The sequence below is a fragment of the Diadema antillarum genome, unplaced genomic scaffold (genome assembly GCF_040938485.1).
Source record: "Diadema antillarum isolate AM-2024a unplaced genomic scaffold, OU_Dant_1.0 seq00000947_RagTag, whole genome shotgun sequence".
Taxonomy (NCBI): Eukaryota; Metazoa; Echinodermata; class Echinoidea; order Diadematoida; family Diadematidae; genus Diadema; species Diadema antillarum.
Window position 1 is genome coordinate 344,844 of NW_027271796.1, and position 22,614 is coordinate 367,457.

Consider the following 22,614-nt stretch of genomic DNA (forward strand, 5'->3'; position numbering starts at 1 on the left):
AGGTAAGAAACGAGTGCGAAACTCGCATACATTCTTGTCCGCCCGCGGAAAATTCTCCTGCGTGCTGGAAAATCCCTCCTTGCAACAAGCCCGTGTAGCTTGCCCGGAAAGGTGTGACACGGCCTTAACTTCTTTATCTCACTTTACTTAAAGGATGTGTCCTAGCTGGAGAGGCCTCCTCACGGGTAGCCCTTTTGGCTGTGACATCGCGCCGCACATGCACTGCCTAGTAAATTAGAAAGTCATGCCTCCCAACATCTATACTGGTGTAGCATACTTTAGACAGACAGGTGGCCTGTTGTATCAATAGTAGATCGTGAGAATCATGTGTGAATCTCCTATCTGCAAGATACTACTGGCCATGTATCTGGCTACCCTCCCACCATCCCTGTACCTTGCTCTGCCACATTGTTATCATCCTGGTTAGGGGCTCAGAAATCAGTGGGAAAGTGCAACTGAGTAAGATACAAGCAAGAACAGGGTTCACTTCAGGATGGGTGTGTGTGGCAGGGCGGCTGCATCGATAGTGGTTTTATCTCTGTTCTATACAGGCTCTGGATTCAAGCATAGTCAGGTGTAGAAGCATATTTTAGACAGACAGGTGACTGGTTGTATCTCATAGATAAGAGACTCACTCTTGATTCTCATGATATCAGTAGATAGAATGTTCTCCACTGATGTCTGAAGAGCTGAAAACAGCTGAACATGATTTCTGAATGAAATTTTAAAGGAAGATGAGCAGTAACATGTAAAAAGGTAGCTTTGAATATGACACCTTGCTGGTTGCTTCTATCTGTTGGATGATGCATCCCTAGTGTAGTGTAGATGATCAATGCTTATTCACAGCTATTGTGCTTTTGGTTTATTTAACTTATGTGTCAGTAAAGATAACTTTGAAAAAATCACTATTCATGGACAAAGTTATAAATGTAATTTTTTTTGCTGCCGTTTTGCTGCTACATTTTTAAAGATAAAACAGAGTTTCCATATGCCTGCAAAAGCTGTTTATATTTGCTCTGAAATGACACATATGTATGCCATGAGAATTGTGTGAAATGATGCTGTGATAACACAATTTCAGTTGGGAAGCATCGAAAATGCAAAATATTAATCAACAAGATATGTCAACAGTGTTTCAATCTGAGAACATATCTGATCATGGTTACTACATACTGTTCTATAATTGATGACGATAATTGACAAACTGGGCCATAACAGTATCCATCAATCTTCTTCATGAGAGTGAATCGCACGCAGCTTGTTGAGAAATACAATTGCCAGGGCACGATTGATCATCATGTAATGTTCTACCTATCCACTTCTGAATGGAAAGGGCTCTTCGGGAATAAAAGTTGGATATTCCGACTGTTTTTGTTTGTTGCTTAGTTTGGGTTTGTTTGTTTTTTGAGAAACAGACAAACCTGTATCATCTATCGTGATCTATTCACAGGTGGATTCTTTAAGAAGGGACCTGAGCAGATCTAATGACGACAGGCATCAGCTGAAAACCCAACTGACAAGTCTGAAGGACTCTTTCATTGAGGATGAAGTTCCTCCTTCAAGGCACGAGAGACAGAGAAGAGCAATACAAGGTACCTCTGCATGCCCCTTTCATGATATACACTGACTATTTTGGCATAAATCGCCAACATTAGAATGGTGTTGTTTTCTTTTCATCCTTATCATATATCCCAGCATACACCTGTGTTGAAGATTCATGATTGCCTATTGGCTGTTAATAGGAGTTCCTCCATAAATTGAGGTTGAGGTGCAATGGCAAAAGGCCCGTGGTAGGCTGGTTCTGTCTCAGATTTTACTGATGGTAATCAAGACCTGTGTCCACACCTACAACACTGCAACATGTCAAGGCAACATTTATGACTTAATTCTTTTTATTGAGCACAAGCTATGTCAATGCCTTAGGAAGGAATATGCTGTGAAAAAGGTCAAAAAGATACTTTGGAGAAACGTATGTTCTTTGCCAAGTGTCACTCTCTCACCAGTTTGACTTAAGGAAATGTTACATGCAAATCGAACAAAGCGTAACCCTGGCTTCAGAGGACCTTTAGGGAATGAGAGAGCACTAGCAAAATGGTTGAATTGTTTCACTCACTTGATTTTAAAATAATGCTAACCTGTCATGGGTTGAAAGGTTTGTTCTCTTTTCCTTATGATAAGACACCAAACATTGTTTTATAAATCTGTGGTTGCCAAGTGCATCCCTCAACGCAAATTGATATCTGATAGGAAGTGTCATAAGCCATATCACAAAGAAGGTTTTACTTCAAATGTCTTGCGAACAAGAATGTTATGCAATTAGTGTCTTTTGTTCGTGCTCTCCTGCTGCTTAAATGTATGAGATGCAAGCTATATTTTTTCCATCTACATGTATAAAAGATGTTGAACACAGTGGCCTGTAACTTCCCTTTCCCCCAACCAGCAGCTGAAGCAGAGAATCAGAGAGAGACAGGCAAGCTGGAGCAAGAGATCCAGAATCTGCGAGCCCAGCTGAACCAGGCTAGCAGCTTGAGGGAGTTTGAGGGCCAGCGTAGGGAGCTTGAGCAAAGCCACCGTCAGAGGGAACAGCTATCCCAGCACATAGATGTGAGCATTTCCTTCATGCATCAGTTTGATTTGGTCCAATGAACACTAATCTTCAGATTCTGTAACACAGGAACTATATTTGTATGTTGAAACTCCACTTCTTGTCCAAGTTGACTAATTCACTGAATAGAGTATATTACCCAGGGAATCTCCTCCTCACTTGCTTGCTACTCATTACCAGATTTCTCTTTCCTGTTTTTTTTTTCAATATGAAGCAAGGAGAAGAAAAGAAGTGATGTCATCTGCATCAAAGCAATGTAGAGTTACAATAACTTAGCAATGGGGATTTCTTTTGTGAGAGATGTCACTGTTTCTTGACAACCTACAAAAATTCAGAATGGTATACCTTAGTTTTACTTTTGTTTTTTTTTCCAGTTCCATTAATCTTTCACAGTTCTGCATGCTTGACTTTGCTATAGGTGGATATGCAGTGGGGTTTCCATTAAGGACAGGGCAGATTCATGAGACAAACATTTGCCTTTAATAGAATGAGTTCAATGTTTTATGTTAATTTTTCTACATTCACTCCTGTCTGCAGACTTTGAACAAGGAACTTGATGGCAAGGACAAAAGCCAGGCAAAGTTGCTCTCCCAGCTGAGGGATGCCACTGATGATCTGGCGGAGAGTGAAAGGCAGCGGAAGCTGGCACTGTCACAGCTGGAGGATCTGCAGGCACATCTTCAGCAGAAGACCTCTGAGAGCAAGACCTTTCATGAGCAGGCCAAAGAGAGTGAGAGACTGCTGCTGGAGAGCCAGACAAGGAAGGAAGAGAAGCAAAGGAAGGTCTACAATATGGCTAAACAGTGAGTATGTGCTTGGTGTGTTATGGCCATGAATTACAAATACGGAGGTACCTCTTTCCATACCTTCGTATTTGTTGATATAAATTTGCTAATGTATGTAAATGTCATGCTAAGGCTTAGCATAAAGGTTATGGTGTGTACAATTAGATTAATATAAGAAACCCAAACTGAAGGATGAAAGAAGATTAAATTTGGCATGCATATCAAGTAACTCAAGCTGAATCAGCACATGGAATTTCATAATCATACATGCATATGTTTTTTAATCAATTATCAGGGGCAGATCTATCTTTTTGCTGAGGGGTTTGACCTGATGACAGTTCTCTCACCAAATCGGCTGACAAGGGAAAAAAAAAAAAAAAAAAAGGTCTTTTGCTGCCGATTCTAGTGACAAATCGGCTGACATGCAACAACAAAAAAAAGAGAAAAAAGACTCGTGATGGTGGGTATAAACCCCCCGACATACATCAGTTAGGCATGTTAGGACACAATTAAGAAGGCCACTTTTTGAAAGAAAGTATGAAATTTTTGATGCACGTCTTCTGCATCAAAAAAGGGAAATTGACCAGAAATGAAAATATAATTTATTAGTGAAAAGTTGAGCAAAGAAAGTGGGATTCCATTGGGATTTGAATGCGAAACCTCTGGATTGCTAGACTGGTGCTCTACAGACTGAGGTACAGAAAGCCCTGGTGCAATGTTTGTTCCAGAAACCCTTAATTCTTAGTGCTCGTGTGGTCAGAAGCTATTGTAGTGTGTGTGTGTGTGTGTGTGTGTGTGTGTGTGTGTGCGCGTGTGCGTGTTTGTGTGTGTGTCACACACTACCCTGACATAAACCTGAAGGATGTAAATCAACTTGGGATTAAATGCGAGGGAGCACCGAAGTGATGCAGCTTTTGGGATATGTAATAAATGCAAACAAAAGGCAAACTGACCAAAATGAACATTATTTTTTATTGAAAAATTGAGCGTAGAAAATGGGATTCCATTTTCTTTGCTCAATATTTCATTTAAAAAATGGTGACAGAAGAACTTGATTGTGATTTCTCTACAGTGGTGTGAGATCGTTGTAGGGGGAGTGGTATAATGTACAGTGGGGTGGTGCATACAATGTATACATGTATGAGCACTTGAGTAGTATGTATTGTTGATGCCTTGAGTGTATTGTGTATGTCCTCGCAAATCGGGCACCCCACTTGGAGGGACCATTTTTGCTACTCCCAGCCTTCCCAATTTCTTTGAGCATTCAGCACCAACAAGTCATGAAATCTCAGCACAAAAAAAAGCAATGAAATGGCTACAAGATTTTTAAAAAAAAATATGCGGACAGACTTTTGATTATATGCCAGTGTGAGGGTTATAAGGTTGCAGCCCAAACAGGTGCAGAATCAAGATAGTTGCGTGATGATAGTGGTAACAGATAGCACAAGGTCAATGTTTCTCCTATATGATTGACTGTCTGACAGCTGTGAGAGCTAGTGTAAGCAGACTGAGCAATCACATTGAATCCGATCATTGGCAACCCAGAGTGATAAAGTGTAAAATGGACTTTGCTTCTCTGTTAGCGTGCATGTTGTCGTTGTTGTTTCGGTAGGTTGGCTGGCATGCTGTGCACTGTCTTCAACCAGCTTCAGAGATGATGATGGCAGCCATCTATTGATTTTTTATTTTCTTTAGGTTAAAGACAAAATGCAAGAGTCTGGAGCAAGATCTGGAGGCCAGCAGGCAGGCTTCTTCTCAGCAAGGGAACAGGATAGAGGAGCTCCTGAGGGAGAATGAGGCACTTCACTCACAGAAGACCAACACTGCTTACAAGATGGACACTCTCCAGCGGGAATTGTCTGATATCCTGGTAGGCATTCTTACAACTACAAGTGTAGTTCATCCTTCTTTTGAGATGTTGATTTTAGGGGCCCTGTGATGTGTTAACACCATATTTTAGTATCATATTTTTTATACCTCCGCCACGAACTGTCGCAGGAGGCATTTTGTTTTCAGGTTGCCCGTCCATCCTTCCGTCCATCCATCTGTAATCAATTTTGTGGACAGTGCAACTTAAAAACCATTGAGGGTATCCAAATGAAACTTAGCACATGCAGGGTGGTCCACAACTTGAAATTTGAGCATGTTGCAAGCTCAGAATCTGACAATATTGCAAAAATTGTATGTGCGTCACGTGCCCGTACATGTTTAGTACACAATATTTCCCAGCTTATCTCTCTTTGTACTGCTTACATTCAATGTTCTCTCTCATGTTTTGCACACAAATATCTTAAAGTACCAGGTAGTTTGATGTGTCTTATATTTTGCACAGGTTTTTCACATAATTCAGTACATTTTACTTAGAGCTTGTTGCAAATTCTTGAGGATGTTGCACAACATGTTGCTAGCTTTTGAGGATGTTGCATAAGAATTTGAGCATGTTGCAGCGACATGCTGAAACCCCTTGTGGACCACCATGCACATGTATGTATGAGTGATTAGATTCAATTTAAGCTAAGCTTCGTGGTATATTCCGACTGTGATTCTGACGCCTTCGCGTCGCGTGGCATCCTGGTCAAGAGCTTCGAGGTATATTCATATTTGTTGATTTGCAGTTCTTGAATGTTCAGAGACAATACAGTCTTTGCAACAGTGTCATTCTTCATTAGTTTGAAATTCACACCTTTAGTTACCCATGCACTCTATGCTTAGTAGATTATCTTTCAGAATACTTCCCTTACCTAAGATCAGTAAAAAATCAAGTGTTATAGATTTGGATGTGCTAATAATTGTGAGTCCTTGTTATGCCAGGCAATTGTCAGGCAAATATATTATGAATTTACTATGTGATCAAATATTTTATTTTCTTGACAAATGGAACATATACAAATTAAAGAAATTCCACATGCAGTATACTGTATGTTCACTGCACAGGTATGAAAAATCTGACAAAGAAAGCACCAAATTTCACTCTTGGTCAATTTCTAAATCAACATAAGACAACACTGAGAAAGTGACATCTGCATCCACTTCTAAAAAGATATTTTGCCGATTACATCAGAATAGAGTCTTACGAGGATTTCATCGCACAATTTCACTAAGGCTTCTGTGCAACATTCAGGTGAAAAGTCAACACTATCAGCCCACCTGCTGGGGTGCAAAGAAAATCAGACAAAGTTTGATGAATTCATTAAATTTCTTGTAGTCAGAGGCAGTGTGATGTAACCTGTCGAAAAGAATTCTATAAATGCAAGACGACAGATCTGATCTGTTAGTGTATTGGTAACTACATTTGATCATCAATCTATTTCATTTCCTTTTACCCATCAGGAGCGCTTTGCTCAACAAGATGAGCAGCTGCGACTGAGAGATATTGAGGTCAATGAGCTGAAATCAACATGTTTGAGGCTGGAGCAGGAGCTAAAAGATACCAGGAATCTCACAGACAGGGTATGAGGGCTCTGTGTTGTACAGAAAATTCACAGATATCTGTGTGATAGCTATCTCCTATTCCACAAAAATAGGTTATGCCATGAGGCTAACATACTGTACATAGATCAATAATCAATGCTTTCACAATTTCTGTTTGGTGTTAATCTTAATAATAATGATAACTAGAAAAGCACTCTGAGAGCGCAGACCTCCGCCAAGTAGCTACTTTCCACCGATGATCTTGCTCTTCTCAAAGAGATTTTTCTCCTCTCCACCACTAGGGAAAAGCTCTTTGGGCTCTTCCATAGGGATCGATTTCCACCCATAGGTATACATGCTGAAAAATCACCCGATTTCCCAATATAGAAGCCTTTGTTACGTCATAAACCATCAGCTGCACGGAACACCTCGCCCTAGCAGAAAGTGGAGCACGCATTATTAAGATTAACACCAAACAAAGTGCGCGTATGTTTACCTCAATAATGCGCAGCATGAACTCCCAAGTTCATTGACCCTACCTGCCAAAATATCAAAACTCCTTCATAAATTCCCAAAAAAGTCTCGAATCACTACCAAAATTTAATCATCTGTTACTTGTGTCATTCTTAACCTTCCCTGTAAGTTTTATCCAAATCCGTTATCTACTTTTTGAGTTATTTTGCACACAGACAAACAAATTAACAAACCAACGGTAATGAAAACATAACCTCCTCCCTTAGCGGAGGTAATTAACATTATTTATATAGTGCATTATCACATGAAATGTCTTTTAGTGCTAGAAAAAAAAAATTTGCACTTCTCGTAGTAAGAGCTGCCTACTAAGTCATTGCAAGTCTGAGATAATATCTTTGATTGTTTCTGACATAACTTTCCTGTGGAGATTTTAAATGGAAAAGGAAAAGAAAAATACAAATATGTGTATTTAAAGTATTAAACAACTAAAATATTTGCATCAACAAATTCAGTTTGACTGACAAGAGTCATTCGTCTATTAAACACTTGACACCAAATATTAAACAGGTGCAATAATCAGAAAGCCAGCTGATTTTTCCTTGTAATGCTAGGTAACATAGTGCATGAGTTTTGTCTTTTAAGGATCACATAAAGATACACTTGATGACCAGCATTCTTCATTTGTATGTGTGCAGCTGAATGGAGACATGGCTAATGAACAAGCACGGCATCGGGTGATGTGTGAAGACAAGATCAAACTGGAGCAGGAGCTGGACTCGTGCCGGAGATCACTCCAGCAGGCTGAGGAGTGCAGCCAGAGAGCCCAGGTGAGTCCCACCCACATTCACGCTTTACTCATGAACCCCTACTCATCCTGTCATTTGTGATGGTACCCTGTCCAATACCCCACTCACTGCACTTCCCCAGACTTTGTAGTAAATCATTCCTGTCTCCATATACACCATGAAGCTGCCTTGACACAGTTTTGGCAGCACATAAGACCTGTTAATCATTTTCTACAGTTGCTGCAAACCATTGTCATGCCATCTTCAGATTTCAAGAGAATTTTGCCGGGGGTTGTGGTGTGCACCTGTAATCCAGCTACATTAGAGGCAGGGGCGGTGATATGGCTCAGTCAGTAGTGTGTCTGCCCTCATATCTAAGGATCCGAAATCCTACTGAGCAATGTTTTGTGTAAGCATACCGTTTACTGTCCCCTCTAGTAAGAGGCAAAACACTCTGTCCCTCGGATAGGACATTAAGTGGAGGTCCTGTGTGTGTGTTACCCACGACTCACGCATGTAAAAGATTCCACTTCATTCATTCAGCGCAAAGAGCAGGGTGGCAATCCGATGAAGTGGACCCCCTATCCACCCACACAAGAAAACAGGCGAATGATGCCGACCCATTGTGGTTCATCTCAGGTGACTAGCAATAGTCAGCAAATGGTATCAACCAGGCACATTGTGCCATACAGAAGAAGAAGAAGAGAATGTTAAAAAAACACTAAGAAAGAGAAAATTATGCTTCATGTGGTAGATTCTGTATTTGCGGTCTTCTTTGGTGCATTTATTTATGGTACAATTGTTTTATAGTAGTATAGAAATGGATATCTCCAACCATAAATCAGTTAGCAGGATAGCATGGTGTGCAGAAACTGCAGACGAAAATGAGGTTGAAAGTTTTCTGAAATTTATTCTTTGATATGTTATTTCTAATTCATTATTTTTTTTTTGCGGGGGAGGGGCGGGGCAGGGCAGGACAAGGAAATAAGCATTTGAGGACAAGATGCTCAAGTAGAACTCACTTATTTGCATTCCCACAAACATAACACTTGAGTCATGACTTGAGGATATTTTGGCAGGCATAGCTCTCTTTGTATATATCACAAGAGACGATCGAGCGAAGCTATCAGGAAACGAACACCGGCATTTCTTTAAACCATATCAGAGCTGCCGTGTCCCTCCTCCTGTGCAGCATTCAGCTATCTCTTCAATTCACAGAACCTGCATAGTGGTAGATATTCAATATGATAAAGGATGAATGACCTGTAACCTTGCCTCTCTTCTCAAAGGTAGAATCTTGTATTGGCACAACAACATCACCACTTTTGAGGGAGTTATGTGCTAGTTGAGCTTGAAGGGGAAGTTTTACCAAACATGTAGAGTCAGTGAATGCAAGAAAAACAAAAGTGGAAACTTTAAAAGTATGAGTAAACTCGGACCAGCTGTTCAAAAAGTTATGAATTTTTAAGATGTTGGTGTGTGTTGTCCTCTTCAGATGTGAAATCTGCAACAGTTGTGATGTTGGACTATTACAGCAATATTTATAAGTGACCAGCTATTGAAATGATGAAGGCAAACATTGATTTTGATACCTTCCACTAGAAATAGGTCAGGTGCTCTCATGATCCTAGAAATATGATATTGCAGCTATTGAGTATGAAAAGTGACAAATGCTATTTGAAAAGCAAATGCAGCCTTTTATGAAGTGAGTGTACATGAGGAGACCTTGTGAAAATGCCTTGTATCAATTGTATGAAAGCTTGTATGAAATATTTGGAAATATTCATTACATAATTTTATGCAGCTTCAACTTTTGTTCACAGTTGTTGAAATTTGATGTTGGAAATGTGGTAATAACATTCATTATGAGAGGTTGAGCCACATTACAAAATTACATCCATTAAGAGAGAAAACACATTCCATTAAGCAGTAATAGCTGTCACAATCACATACACAAATTAGCTACAGTGGTGAAATCTCAAGAGTGCACTTAACAAAACAAGAACACCGTGTCAATAATTTTGCAATGTAGCTCAAGCCATCACTACTAACTTATAAACTCTAGAATGATTTGAAGAGAATGATGTAATTTCTTGTAGTATGTAGCCACTCATTTCTTTGAGAGGTCTGTAATCCATTGCCAACTGCACTATCATAATCACGAGCATTATGCAATGAATAGCCTAATCTGATGCACACATGACCTTTGGCATAATGAGGAGGTTGCTGATTGATGCTTCATGTCCTAATCTTTCATCCACCTGCCAGAGGGAGCTACGTGATACATCAAAGCAGAATGCTGACCTGTCGGCTCGGTTATCAGAGTTAGCCATGGAGAGGAAGGAGGCAAGCAGGCAGTTAGCAGTTGCTGAGGAGGAGAAACAGAACGTGAAGCAGGACCTAGCCAGACTGGATGCAAAGTTCAAAGAGGTACTGGCAAGTTGTGGATTTGGGCTACCCGATCTGTTTGACCAATGATGTACTCATTGCAACATGCAGCAGCGAGCAGAAATTTGCCTTCCCTCGTCAGAATCAATGTCTTTCTTTTGTTTATCCAGCTTTATTTGACATGGGGCTGATCTACTCCGAGGTTGTGGAAGTCATCTGTAGGTCTCTAAAATGTCAGCAGTAATGTGCCAGTGAAGAATGGAAACTTCCTTTTTTTTTTCAGAAATGAGGATATGATATTCCTTCCCATGTAATGAGGATTGTATTAATGACTGTGATGAAATAACAACTATTTTTTTTTTTTTTAACGAATGACAATGATAATAAGTTCCAACAGTGACTATAGCAATCATCATCTTTATTGTCATAATCACTGTAGTAGAGATGATAATGATATTGCTGGTAACAGTGATAATAATTATATGATCAGGAATAGGATTATGCATAAAGAGAAGATTACTGGTAAATATTTTGAACAGAGAGTAACACCTATCTGTTTAATTGTTTTAGAAGATATCCTGGAAACAAATTCAATATTCACACACATAGCATCAAAAGTATAACACAGAAAAGAAAGGTTCACAGTATACCGATGCATTTTGAAACATATCTTAACATTCATGCAAAGTACAATTAAGCAGCTGATATCTAGGGTGAGTATGCTTTTAAATAGTCTGTTGCTCTGAAAGTAATCTTGTACTGTTTCATCAGTGTCGTGAGAACTTTGCCTCTTCTCCTATACATGTAGGTCCAAGATTTCAATGCTGCGCTGACAGAAAAACTTCACACTGAGATAGAGAATGCCAAGGTATGATACCTTAGATAACAAGAAGTATTGACCTTGATTTGTTGTAAATCTACTTCAGTAATATGTACTTTATCATGTCACTGGAAATAAGATATTCTACTCGGCACTCCAGAAATAGTAAATGATAAATAAAAGAAATAGTCAAATCTCCTGAAGATGCATTTTATGTAAGAGGCACAACAAGTATGCTCACATTTCACACAATAACTATAAACCTTTGCTGATTGTAATTTTTGTGTGGGTTACAATGTTCACCATGGTTGCTGATGTCATGAAATTATCTATTCCTCGATCAGCTTGTGATTCTTTCACTGTGTTTGTAGTTTCTCTGTGACTGTAACAGGAGTAAACTAGTGCAGAATTCAGAAAGCAGAAAGCCTAAAAACTATGAACTAAGTTGGAGGTGCAGATGGCAAAGGCAATGCAATATCTACGCCCAAATAACAGTAACATTATTTTTCAGATATGCTTGCAGACATCAAATAAGAACAAAACAATATTTGCCCTGATAGGTAGCCAGGTTTTGCCGCACGCCATTTTCATTATTGTATCTGCAACTTTGCCAACACATGCAGAATTACAAGTATAGGCATTGTGAATGTGGGCATTACAAACAAAGTCTATGTTTGAATTGTACTTGCACAGGCCAACGAGAAGAAAACAATTCAGGACGTAGTGCTGAAGCAGAAACGTGAGAGAGCTGAATTAGAGGCAGAGATTCAAGCACTGAAGGTAGACTGTGAAAGCTTCATGCTTACAAAGAAAAAATTCCCTGTGAAAACATCTGTATTCTTTATTTAGTGTCTTGTTTGTTTCCATTATATTCTTGTCGACATTGATCCACCAGCCTATCACTTTTATGTGTGATAGAGGGCAATGATAAGGATTGTGTCATTTCCAGTTGCTGATTCAAAGTTTGCCCCTTTGACTATGGCACCATCATAGCATTACAAGGGCATTGTGGCAGCCTTACCAGAAGTTGGAATAACTTTAGATTTAAAGGTTTACTGCATTTTGCACTCTTAAAAGGTGAGGCTATTCTGCATGAAAACAAAGAATATGGAAATACAGCAGCAATTACACAGTAATGGTCTGAACATTTTAGGGCAGGTCCAAGGTATTTGAAATGTGAGATATGGAATATTCCGAGACTTTACACAAGCATTCCATGTAGGTGATAAGCACAATCAGGGTATGCAATCATGACTTTCTCACTTTAAAAAATTGTAACTTCTAAAAGAATGCTCCAACTGACTTAAAAATTCACATGCAGCATGCTAAGACATCAGTAATCACATGTGGTAAGACAATAGCTAATTTCTTCTCATTTACTGTTAATTATTAAAGATTGATTACCAAAAAGTCCCCAAAAACCCATGTAATGCGTCAAAAAAAGCGTTTTACAACTTACGTAAAATCAAGATTTGAGGTCCATATTTTAAGTCTACATCTATGTGTTTGGTATCAAATTAATGGATTTTTTCCTGGCATTGCTTGCCTGCAATAAAAACAGTGGTTCTTTCAGCTGGAGAAAGTTATGAGGTCTGAAGTCCCATCCTGGTAGGAGTGTAATGCTGGCTTATTTTTGTGACATTGTGACCTTTTAACCCATGCTGTACATCTATACATGGAGAAACAGCTTATTTTTCTGCTTTTCCTTAAAGTACTGAAGACACACTACAATATGGTGTGCTGTTTACCAATAAATGTTCAGCCAGTTTTGAGTTTTGAGCCATTTTCAAATGCTGAGGAAAATAAGTGCAGCCGTTTTTCAGTATTTTCAGTGAGGTATATCCTAATTTGACTACTAAAAAGAATCTTTTCCCTTTATTGAATATCCCTGTTTTTTTAGCCATGAATTGTACATATATAGAAATCTATTGTGTGAAAATTTTAGCAAATTTGAGCAATGAGAACTTATTTTTTTATATTTTAACAAATTGCTGAGGAAAAAAAAGACCGATCCACGCCCATGTTATACTGCATGAAGGTCATGATAAGTGTTCAGTGTTCATATTTCAATGCTTGTTCAATTTCTAAAGATATCATAAGCAAAAACATAGTATTTTGGCTTAATATGTCATTGTTTGAGTGTCACAGCTGGGATATCAACTCAAGTCATCATAAATCTCACATTCATTCTTCTATCTGTGTTTACAAATATGAGAATGGATCCAAACACTGTGCGCACATTCAAGGTCAAACTGTACAGATATTTTTTTGATGAAAAATATCATATCTTCCAAAGTACCAGCCCCAATTTCATAAAACTTTGTAATTATGGCCACTATATGTCTGTTACCTATTCCTGAAAGTTTCACCTCTTCACTCTTTGGCAAAAGTGAAATATGATAAAATATGTAAAAGTGGTTTTATTTGAATTCAAAATAATGCCTACAAAATTGATCATCCATTTCAAGAAGTGAAAATATGACATTTATTCATATTTTGTGATGTCATGGCTATGTGCTGGTGGTGAATGAAAGGGATATTTATCAGGAATGTCTAACAGCAATATCAGATGAAAAAAACATTCTCTTTTTTTTAAATGTATTTTTCCAATATATTAGTCATTTCAATGTAATTCCACACCCCTAATTAAAATGCTAATTTATACGCAGTTTAATGCAAAATTTTGACTCTTTCTTTACATGAAATGAAAATTTGAATACTCAGGTACAACAAACAGCAAAAAAAGCATTTTCACCAAGTTTTTTCATTTTTCCCCTGTTACACAATTGCATACCCTGATTGTGCTATTGACCTCTAGACATATAAATGTTTATGGGGGTTTGTTTTGATAGTTAGTAGCTAGTTGGGGCCAGCCCATGTAGAGATGTTATCAATTATGAACACTGCTTTAATTAGGAAATATTGCAATTATGTACTCTGTGATGTATGAGACCAGAAAATACCACATTTTAAAAAAACTAAGTTCGTCCTCAAAACTCTCTGAATTTGAAAGGATGTGAGAGTATTAGTACCTATACTTTGATTCACTATAGAAACAACTTTGAACTATGTAATAATGGCCATTTTTTATGCCTCCGCCACGAAGTGGTGCCGGAGGCATTATGTTTTCGGGTTGTCCGTCCGTCCGTCGTAGCGTCCATCCGTCCGTCCGTCCGTCCGTCCGTCCTTCCGTCCGTCCGTAATGAATTTTGTGGACAGGGTAACTATCAAAACCTTTTGAGGTATCCTAATGAAACTTGGCATGTATGTGTATTAGGGGGTGAAGTTGTGCCTATCAACTTTTGAGTGCACATGCTCAAGGTCAAAGGTCAAAAGGTCAAGGTCAAATGTTTAAATTGCACTATTTCCCCCATATCTATGCAATGCCTGAAGATATTTTCTTGAAACTTAGTGTATACATGTATTACCCAATTAAGATTCTTTGGAGAAAGTTTGGGGTCATGAGGTCAAAAGATCAAAGGTCAAAAGGTCAAGTAACGCCATTATGATTATAATTATAGTTAGGTTGTATCAAGTGGCGTTCCATACTGTGATCGGTTTCCACGTGTTGTGCATGCAACGTGTTACACCCGACGTGTGTACCTGTACCGTACCGCTGACTCGGTCACGGCCAATAAACTCTTGAACATCATATACCAAGATCGTCTGATGTTTCTCCTTATTTACTGGCGTGGTGACAGCGCTGATTCGAATCCATGAATCATCAATAGACGCTACCAGGATCCTAGATTAAGGTGAATCCAGCCCAATCAATAGGGGTCAGGACGCTCACCAAATGATTTGGTGTGACAATTGAGGTTAAAGACACTAGAGTTCGAGTTTATTGAGTTGCCGCAGCTTTACACACTGCAATGCCCGCAGCATCGTCGACGCAGCGATGCGCGGCTGTGGCCGAGCCCACTCGTAGCGGCACGGCATCCGAGCGCGAGCGGCGTTGCGCTGCTGCCTCCGCAAAGCCGGAGGTGGAGAAAGCCCATCCCTGGCGCCCGGTTGGCAATGCCGCTTCGGACTTCGAAGCGACACGCAAGCCTGACGATTAGGTCCCTCATTTCCCTGCTACCCTTCGGGGAGGTTATGAAGAGATTTTACAGGTTGAATTGCATTCTGGTTCTCCCTTTAATTTGGTGAGTGAATCGACTGCTGAAGCGTGTGGTTTGGATATCGTCGTTGACGATTTTGGCTATGACGACTACATTGATTGTGATGAATCGTTTACCCTCCCATCATGCATTGTAGGTCTCGCTTCTTTCCGACTGGTCCACAGTGCTAGTGGTTATGAGATGTGGTTTGACGGCTTTGTGGTTGAGAATGGGTATATGAATGCTGCAGTCGCAGCAGGTGCGCCATTCATGGAACACAACGATTTGTCCATTAGACCCTCAAAACATAAGATCATGTTTGGTGACGAGCTCGTGTTCACATACACTGATTTGACATTAGACGTAGGTTGTGTTGATCCGCCTGTGCACACAGTGATGAGTGATGATGTCCATGTAGTGAAGATGGAGACAAAGTGTGTGTGTGAGCCTACATTTGGACATACAGTTTATGGGCAGTGTGATATCCCTGTGCAGATGAATGAGACTCCAACTAGCATCGCTAGTGCATGTGAATGTAAGCATACACATGAGCCTGAGTCGATGGAGTCTGACCGTAACAGCAATCAGATCAGTAAGCCTACAGTGTCTGCACAGAAGTGCAAAGAGTATGAGACACAACATGATGAATGTGTTGGGGATCAGCTCGATGATGATTGTAAGTGGCTTCTGGAGAATGAGAGGGAGGAAGAAAGTGACACGGGTGGTCAGTCGGACGTATGTCAGTCTGCTAAATGTGAATGCTTTCCTGAGAATGAGAGGGAAGGTGAATGTGGCATTAGTACCCAGACTAAAGAGTATCTAGGTGACAATCTTAGCTTTGACCATGCTGATAAGGATGATTGGTTCGGTGATTTCCCCATTACACATATGAGTAAATCCTCTAGTATTTTGACCACTTCATGTAGTGGATCTGAGGTTGACTGTCCCACTGCTACTACTGTCACCGAGCCCAGCTCTGCTTTTGCCTGTACAGAGGTCAGTAGTGTTGCCATGGTTACTGAGCATAGCTCTGAGTGTGACTCCTGCGGAAGTGGTGCTGCTCCCCCTTCTAGTGAACTTAGCATGTGCTCCCTAGTCTCCATGGATAGCTCTGGGTCCTCTTTAGATGAGTGTCCACACACTACATGTAAATCCCCAGTCGTTGATCTCACTTGTGATACTTCTATCACTGAGCCTAGCTCTGATTCCCCTGCGTGTACTTCTGAGAATAGTTCTGATACGCTTGTGTTCATCACTGAGCCTCGCTTTGGAAATCCCATAGGTCATGCACTGATGGGACCCCACCCACATCCTGAGAGTGTTGGTCTTCTCATTGCTGGTGAGACATTTCCCTCCTTGTATCCCGAGTACACCACCCCACCTGATGATCATCAGAAGTGGCCCATGATCAGCTCTGATGGAGAGACGCCAGGTGTCCCCCACGACAGTGATGGTGTGGCTGTCTCGCCTCCGCTACATCACAACACCAATTGTGACATGGCAGCATTTAGCTACCAGTGTCGGTCTGCCCTTGACCGGAGTGACCAGCTGTCATCCCTGGTTGCTGCTGGAGAGCCTCGTGATCCTGTCCATCAGCTGGATTGCCATACTCCATCACCAGACGTGTGTCCATCAACCAGTCAGACTGCGGTTTCTGTCCTTGCTGCTGACCAGTCACGAACCCCCAATGCCGATGATGACACCCTGGGCCTCCACCTGTCCTTGGATAGTGCTGACCCTGCCTGCTTTGACGCTAGCCCAACCTGGAGTTCATTCCCCTGGACCTTTGGCCACCGCCTGCCTTCAATCCCTGTTGAAGGAGGTCCTTCCCGTCACCCCTTGATTGTGCTCTGCATCTTGCCAGCTGGATGATGACCACCAAGCGCCATTCTGTTCACCAACCTCCTACCAGTGACATCACCGACTGGTTAACCGTGGATGTCAACTGCTCCCCTGTGCCTTGGATCGCGCATCCCCCAGTACCCCCAGCCTTTACTGGCCTCGCAGTGCCGTCCCACCCTCCCTTGTCCCCAGTAACTCCAGGTTGAAGGACTTAATGTGGGTATTTTACCCCCTTGTCATGTTCTACTGCTTTATGCAGTGTATTACCCTGTAAGTAGTTTTGTTTTTGATTTTTCCCTTACACAATGATTAGTAGACATAATTCCCTATGGTGGATTATTACTTCATATCCTCTACATTGCAGGATATTTTGTTTCTCCAAGTTTCTCACAAAAGTTATGTTAATTATGTTGCGCTCATTTTTGTCACAAGTGTGCCTTTTTTAAAATTAAAATCTACGAGTTTTCTCTTTTTAAAAGATAAAGGGAATATGTTAAGTTACATTTTTTTTGTCAGCTCCTTGCAGCATATGTAATGTCCGCATGTTTAATATTGAAGAGTCCAATACTTCCCATATGTATTTTCATACTTACCTAAGTGTCAAGTCCACAGGGAGTGTTTGTCCTTCAGATGTGACGGACAGTTATAGTCTTTTGTTTTCCACAAGGGACTGCACATTCGCCTATTTGTATTGTGTGATGAAGTACTTCATGTGCTGGTTATTTGATATGTACTAGGTTACCTATTGGTACTCACTGCTGGTTAATTCACATTGTGATGTCGGTTTTACTTTATTTTTGGAGTAAAATGCCTAAAAAGTTGTATACCAGCTTCTCCTATGGTGGCGTCTGTACATATTGAATTTTCATACATCTCCCACATTTTTTATATACAGTGTAAGTTGTGAGTTGTATCATTTCTAGGCACTGTTGCCATATTGCATGCCGGATCATTGCTTTTTATACCAGTCATTCATTTTCATAATATGATATACATATTTGATATACATGTATTCTTATTTCACTTACGAACACAGATTTTCTGTGGGGCAGGTACATGTACCCATTCTCTAGACCTGACCCGCTGTCCACCTTTTGTAGTATCCTATTCGGATATCTGTAACATACTGTTTCATGAATGTGAATACAGTACATGTCATTTTTGGTATATATCATAACAGTTTGCTTGTACATTCGTACTTCAGGACAATTTTTATATTTAGATACATGTATTCCACACTTGACAGCCAGTATTGGTAGATATTGGATAGTGTTTTCCCTTTTTTGTGGGCATTTGTACTAAATACATGTACGGTTATATTTATTGTTCATTGTAGTCTTGGGCTACTGCAGGTGTTTGTTTTTTTTTTTTTTCACACTTCTCCCATCTACACACATACATGCATATATGTATGGCCCTTTTTTTCAGTATTTTACACCCTGTGTAAGTAATCGTTGTTAAGATGATATTATCAATTTTTGGCTGTTATATTAATACATGTACACATTATTCTTCTTATTGCAAGGCTGATTCATTGGATGTGTTTGGCGTAAGGAGTAAAGAGGAAGTGAGGTGTGACGTAAGTGTTTTTGAGTATTTTTGATAGGGGTACATATTGAGGTACACTATAACTATGTATGTAGGTACAGTTTGTAGTTGTATGTACTTTCATTGCTTGCTGTGTACAGTCCCGTACATAACATTTTGTGATTGATTTCACTCTGTCAAAGTTTGGAGTTTAGTGTAACTTAATTATGAGTTACTGTGTGTGCTCAAGCAATTATAGATGTGTTAAGCAGTTTGATGGTGGTAAAGAGTATTTTGATTAATGGAGGTGTTTTAATCAAAATAGTTTCAGTATGATAATTGTGTTTTGAGTGATGTTATGCTCACTCACTGTGTCAGTAAGGTAGGCCTGATTATATGTGTTTGTGATAGTGCAGTTATGTACTAGTTGCATAATCAACCTAAATCGTTCTAATGTTATGTTAGAGATTGTTTTTGTTTTATACATGTATGTGATCAACATTTATTTTAAGAGTAGGCTGCTATAGATAACAGTCATGCAACAGCCCTAGGTTAGTCAGCGAGAAGGAAGTTAATACTATGTAGTTGTTTTGTTTATACATTGCTACATTGTTCAGAGTTGGGCCCTATGTGATGTGAAGGATAGTGTGTATGATTGTCGTTTTGCTCATGCATATAGCCTGACACCATGTTGTTGATCAAGGTTATCTCAGAAACAGCAGTTTCGAGTAGATGCCTACAGTGTGTTGTTGATCAAGGTTATTTCAGAAAAAGTAGTTTTGAGTAGATTGTATGTATAGGGTAGTACCATCATTTTAATAGTAAGAGGAATGAAGAAAGGGATCACGCCATTATGATTATAATTATAGTTAGGTTGTATCAAGTGGCATTCCATACTGTGATCGCTTTCCACGTGTTGTGCATGCAACGTGTTACACCCGACGTGTGTACCTGTACCGTACCGCTGACTCGGTCACGGCCAATAAACTCTTGAACATCATATACCAAGATCATCTGATGTTTCTCCTTATTTACTGGCGTAAAATGTTAAAATTTCACTTTTTTCTCTGCATCTTGGAAATTGTTCAAAGTATCTTTATGGAACAAAGTATACATGCATGTACTGACTGGCAGTAGTCAGCTAGGGAATTTGGGGTTCATGGGGTCAAAGGTCAGGGGTCAAAGGTCAAGGGCAATACTTCGAAATTTTAGTATTTTCCTTATATTTATGCAATGCCAGCAGGATTATTTTTTTTAAACTTAATGTATGCATGTATATTACCCACTGGAGATTCTCTGGGATTTTTTTTTTTTTGCCAAGAAGGTCAAAGGTCAAAAGGTCAAAGATCAAGTGAAAGTGCTGAACTTACTACTTTCTCCATATCTCAGAAGCGGCTCAAGTAATCTTTAAACTTAGTACATATTTATGTATGTTCTGCCTGACAGTGATTCTCTTATGAATCAAAGGCCAGATGAAAATGATAACAATTTACTGTTCAATACAGAAATTGCACTTTTTCTCCATACCTTGAAAATTACTCAAGTGCGTAAACTTATGAAAGGGTCAAAGTCGAAGTTAAAGTACATGCTCTCCTATTCATCCAATTAAACATAGGTCAAGGAAGGTAAACATTCGATACATTTGTGACAAACATGTCATTTTAATATTTTGCCAATTTTGTGAAAATGTAATCACACATTGTCCACATGTACTATAGACCTGTTAGGAGAATTGTGCATTATGGCGGAGGCATACCAGTCGCCATAATTTCTAGTCTTCTCCTGATTTTGTTGGTCTTGTGGTACTTAAAAATTTTGAGTCCAAATGGGCCTAAGCTTTCAATCCTAAGAGAGTCTTTGCCAGGGGCAAAATGACAAACATGTTTTCAGGTGTGGATTCACTTTGTCATTCCTCCCTATTCATTTTTATGCCTCCGCCACGAAGTGGTGCCGGAGGCATTATGTTTTCGGGTTGTCCGTCCGTCCGTCCTTCCGTCCATCCGTCTTTCCGTCCGTCCGTAATGAATTTTGTGGACAAGGTAACTATCAAAACCTGTTGAGGTATCCTAATGAAACTTCGCATGTATGTGTATTAGGGGGTGAAGTTGTGCCTATCAACTTTTGGGTGCACGTGCTCAAGGTCAAAGGTCAAAAGGTCAAGGTCAAATACATAAAATTTCACTATTTCCACCATATCTATGCAATGCCTGAAGATATTTTCTTGAAACTTAGTGTATACATGTATTACCCAATTTAGATTCTCTGGTGAAAGTTTGGGTCATGAGGTCAAAGGTCAAAGGTCAAAAGGTCGAGTAAAAGTATTAAAACGTCTTTTTTCTCTCTGTAAATTGGAAAATTGTTCAAGGTATCTTCATGGAACATAGTATATACATGTACTGACTGGCAGTGATTATCTAGAGAATGTAGGGTTCATGGGGTCAAAGGTCAGGGGTCAAAGGTCAAGTGCAACACTTCAAAATTTTACTATTTCCCTCATGTTCATGCAATGCCAGCAGGATTATTTTTTTTTTTACACTTGGTGTATGCATGTGTAACCTAATAGAAATTCTCTGGAGAGTTTTCTTTTTTTTTTCTTTTTCTTTTTTTGCCTCAAAGGTCAAAAGGTCAAAGATCAAGTGAAAGTGCTGAACTAACTTTTTCCTCCATATCTCGGAAGTGGCTCAATTTATCGTGAAACTTACTGCATATTTATGCATGTTCTCCCTGAAAGTGATTTGCAGTACAGAAATTGCACTTTTTCTCCATACCTGTACCATGAAAATTACTCAATGCATAAATGTATGAATGCGTCAAAGTCAAGTTAAAGTCCTTAAATCCCCAAATACATGCTCTCCTATTCATCCAATTAAACCAAGGTCAAGGAAGGTGAACATTCAACACATTTGTGACAAACTTGTCATTTCAATATTTTGCCAGTTTTGTGAAAATGTAATCACACATTGTCCACATGTACTATCTAGACCTATTAGGAGAATCATGCATTATGGCGGAGGCATACCAGTCGCCATAGCGACATTTCTAGTTCTGTTTAGCATAGGTTGACCTGTACATTTAACTACTGTACCAACTTTTTGCCTTTGTTTTATTTCCTTAAAAGGTCCATTCCTTTCACTCTTTTTGATTTATTCCTCAATTCTGTCTGGTTGTGTACAACTGTACCTTAGCTTAGAACTTTCAATAATATCAAATCTATCAATTATTTCCTCATTAAATCATAAAAAAGATTAAAGGATTAAAAAAGAATCATTTGAACCTTAAAGTTTTGAGTTTTGGCTTGAAAATGGTAGACATATTGCCATTAGTAGTTGATGATGAATTTTTGTGCCTTGATGGGACACTAGCTTGGACCTGCCCTTAATCAACAATCTAAGACATTAATTGAAAAGTACACTTTTTATGAAATTGAAGAGGATACTAGAATTGATTTTTGTTAGTAGTTCTCTTTCTAATTGTTTGGAGATTCAGTTGAGAAGCTGAGATGAGAAGCTATGAATTACCATCATTTTTCCACCTGTCTTTGTTTGCTTCAATCCATAAAGCCATAACCATCCCCCTGAAAGAGCGTAAAATAACCTGTACAGACTTTCTTAACACATATACTTTAATTGCTCCCTTTGTCCACTGTCTGCATGTTTATTTCATTCCATCAGATTGAGTTAGCCGAGTCCAGGTCATCTGCAAAATCTTTGCGACGTCAAATAGACCGAACTAAAAGTGAAGCAGAAAAAGTGAGGGAGGAACTTCGCTTCCTGGATGACGAAAACATCAAACTAAAAAGGAACTATGACCGAATGCGGGCAGGGTTTGAGGAGCAGACACAACTTGTGGAAGTTGGTGATAACAGGTCAGCCACTGA

At 39.5% G+C, this 22,614-nt stretch overlaps 1 pseudogene; it reads left to right on the forward strand.

The window, feature by feature from the left end:
• Positions 1–22,614, forward strand: part of LOC139741726 (uncharacterized) — a 64,578-nt pseudogene that overhangs the window by 31,727 nt on the left and 10,237 nt on the right.